The sequence below is a fragment of the Protomyctophum bolini genome (genome assembly GCF_963924005.1).
Source record: "Protomyctophum bolini genome assembly, chromosome: 16".
Lineage (NCBI taxonomy): Eukaryota > Metazoa > Chordata > Actinopteri > Myctophiformes > Myctophidae > Protomyctophum > Protomyctophum bolini.
This window is the reverse complement of record NC_137877.1, coordinates 38,636,064-38,640,184: the sequence shown is the minus strand read 5'-3', so window position 1 is coordinate 38,640,184 and position 4,121 is coordinate 38,636,064.

Genomic DNA, 4,121 nt, shown 5'->3' with positions numbered 1-4,121 from the left:
GTGAAACAAGTGGTTTCTGTACCTTTTAACAGGCCAGACGGCAAAGAAAGAAAAATACATATATACAAGTTTATTGTTATTGAATGGCATGCATTGTCTCTATACAATCAGAGATCCAAGAACATGAAATAGAAAAAGCGGGTATTGCCCTCGCCAGTGGGAATTAGTTATGATTTAAAAAGAGCTTTCTGCAGAATGAGATATTAATCAATCCAGCGCACACAGGCACATAGAAGCCTATTCTCAGACACACTCAGTCGCACGCACGCAGTTGCACGCACGCAGTCGCACGCACGCACAGGATGGATGGATGGATGGATGGATGGATGGTGGATGAGTCATGTCTGTATAAGACCTTACTGATATTGTGATGGCTCCAGATTGGAAGGCCAGAAATCGGCATTCACCTCACAGGCCATGGAATACTATTTCTGTCTATCTCTACCTTTCTCTGGCTCTCTCTCTCTCTCTCTCTCTCTCTCTCTCTCTTTGTCTTTCCCGCAAAGATTTCTCTCTCTCATTATGGGAGCACACAGGCACTGAAAAATATCAGGTGGGAAATTGAAGGGTGTGGCATAATGGGCATGACACATGCAGACAACCAATGGGCATGACACGTGCAGACAACCCCACATATGTGCTATAGACTCATGCATGTTGCTGATTGGCCACTTCCCAGGCGCTGCCTCAAATCAGGCGTCCGGCATTGTCCAATCATATTCCATATCTGGAAAGGTGGCAATCATTTGCCTGATCCACATTATGTCCACGCACGCACGCACGCACGCACGCACGCACACACGCACGCACGCACGCACGCACGCACGCACAGTTGTTTCAATTCAATTCAATTCAAGAAGAAGAAGATTAATAGAAATTAAGTGGTCAGTTTTTGTAATTGAAGTCCAGTTCTCAGACTAGTGGTTACTAATACTAATACTACTAATAATAACGTGTTTATTCATAATAATTCATTTATTTATACCGCCTTTCGGGAGACCAAAGGATGTTTTAACTATCGGCACTCTGGCACATGTGCACCTGTCGCTTTGAATGGGTGCCTATTATATGGGTCGATTACATCTCTGTAATTATTGTGTAATTACAATTATGTAAATTACAACTATGAGTAGATTTCAATTATTATACATTCCCTCCGAGGGAGAGTTTGAGTTCGCTCGGGGACAAAGAGGAGAGACTGATACTGTTGCTTCTTCCACACACACACACACACACACACACACACACACACACACACACACACACACACACACACACACACACACACACACACACATACATGAAACTCCTTGTGTCAGCCTTATTATGTTTATTTTAACTCCTTGTGTCAGATTATGTTTATTTTTGATTTCGTTTTATTTATTTAGTTTTTAATACATGCCTATATATCGGTTGATTACGTCAGTGCTTCCCAAACTCTTCATGTCAATTAGGGACCCCCCAAATTGACATTTATTAGCCTGCGAACCCCCCATTTGAAAAGGATATGCCAAGGACCTCCATATAGGAGAAGATTTGTATGGAAATATTCCATACACTCTCAGAGTTACAGACCCATAAGGGTCCATTTGGTTCCTATTGATCATTTAGCCCCCCTGGAACTCCCTCAGGTACCCCTGGGGGTCCCCCCCCCCCCCGAGGACCCCACTTTGTGAACCACTGGATTATGTTCTAGTCTGCTCTGATTGAACCACTTGAATCTCTTGATTCTTAATGAAACACACCTGGGATCACTCCTCACCACATCTCTTCACCAAAAATATAGCATATCTACAAGCTCACACCTGTATATCTGGATATATTTCCAAATTATAATTATATTACCATATACAGTACCATTTTAATGTATATTTTTACTTGCTGGCGTTTTATAATTTGTGCAAACTGTGACATTCTGAGCACAATGAGAACATTTACCTCCAGTATACAAAGTATATGTTTTAATGCAAATACTTTACAATTCAATTCAAACTTTATTTCAGACACACTATATTATTGCAACCGAAGGTCGCAGTTAACTATAGAATCGTGCATTTTTGTCCGTCAGTCACTCAACATCCCCATACCTGCATATAAAGCCCCCATATATTGTGCCCATGAGTGGCAAAGTGAGCGAAAAAGTGAATTTAATGTTGTTTAAAGGAGAATTCCATACTAAAAGGCTTTCTTACCTTTCTTTGTAGTTGTTACGTCCCCATCAAAGAGGTCCAGGTGTTATTTTGTGCAAAAGCTCCTTATTGGCTATTTCCCTATACCATAAGCCTTGAATTGCATTTAATTGAATGGGATGTATGGGGTGTTGTGCTAATTCGCTTATTTCCATCAAAATAAGTGGTAAAGTGTGCCGCTTGGGTTATTATTTACATTATGAAGAGAGGATATATACAAAAAATATATAATTTTGAGCGATTGAAATAAGCGAATTAGCACAACACCCCATACATCCCATTCAATTCAATGCAATTCAAGGCTTATGGTAGGGGAAATAGCCAATAAGGAGCTTTTGCACAAAATAACACCTGGACCTCTTTGATGGGGACGTAACAACTACAAAGAAAGGTAAGAAAGCCTTTTAGTATGGAATTCTCCTTTAAAGTAATTTAATGCACTCAAATAGGACTTTTCTGTTTGGATGTATGGGCTGTCAGAGGCCAGAAAGCATACAGTTTTTTGCCACTCAGTATAGGCATTCCCGCATAACTTCCGGGTATGATGAAGATGTCACACGCATACCCATATAGGCTATATGCCCTTTGGGCTTGACCCCTAATTATTACGTACTGTAGGCTTAGGCTATACAGTATATATGGTAACAGAATGGTAATGGTATGCTCATGAATGCATCTCTGACAGGAGCAACAGTGCTTAATATGCAGTTAATTAGGATATGATCTTACATTATCACATTTCTTCTCACACGTTGACATTGTGTAACAGCTTGAATATGAGCCGGCCCTCCCCCCCTGTCTTAATCACAAATTAATCAGGTAATCATCTCTTGTCTTATCCATGTCCATTAGCATTAAGTAGGCTAACGTTCATTCATCCCGTTAGTACGCACTCCAAGCCATTTACACCGACAGAGATTAAGCAGCTGTAACAAGCATAAATATAACCACTGCAATTTACACACACACACACACACACACACACACACACACACACTCACTCACTTGCTTATGGTAGTCCATCGAATCCGATGATGCAAAGGATAAATAACACTGCAATTTACTTACTCTCAGCAAGCTAATATACTCTCTCTCTCTCTCTCTCTCTCTCTCTCTCTCTCACACACACACACACACACACACTCACTCACTCACTCACTCACAATCAAAGCATAATTCCATTATATTGGAAACACCCATAAGTTGAGCTCTTCTATGATTAAAGCGCCAAACGGAAACATAAGGAGGGACTTGGAAGCAAAAGGAATGCCCATAGCAGATGTACCCATCATAGGGATGGATGCAGTGGAAATAGGAGTCCTATAATTGGCGGAGACCAATATTGGAAAATGGTCACAGGAAAAATGGAGAGACTGAATGAAGGACTATAGTTGCACTGGAAAGTGTATTTGGATGGCTGGTGCAAGGAGACGTCACCACGCTAAATATCATACCGGTAACTGAAGTTGTGGACATTGAAGTGATGCACATCAGCGTCGGAGAGGAACAGGCACTGTCAGATCAGTTAATACGCAACTTTTGGGAAATCGAATCCCTTGGAATCCACATAAAAGAAATGCATTCTGAGAAGGAAGACATGGCAGTGTATCCCAAGCCGTGCATATCCACGGCTTCCCAAGCCGTGCATGTCTATTCCCACTATAGGCTGAGGAAGAAATGCCACTATTGAGTCACTTGACAGTTTTCAAATCAGCCTCATGGAGGCGCTACAACAGGCCAAGTTGCGTCTCACACACACACACACACACACACACCCACCCACCCACACACACACACACACACGCACACGCACACGCACACGCACACGCACACGCGCGCGCACACTTTCATTCACACTAGCGCTCACCAATTATGTCCATCTAATAGCCTATAGCCTATATATAGCGATTATAGCCTATACCTTCCACAGCT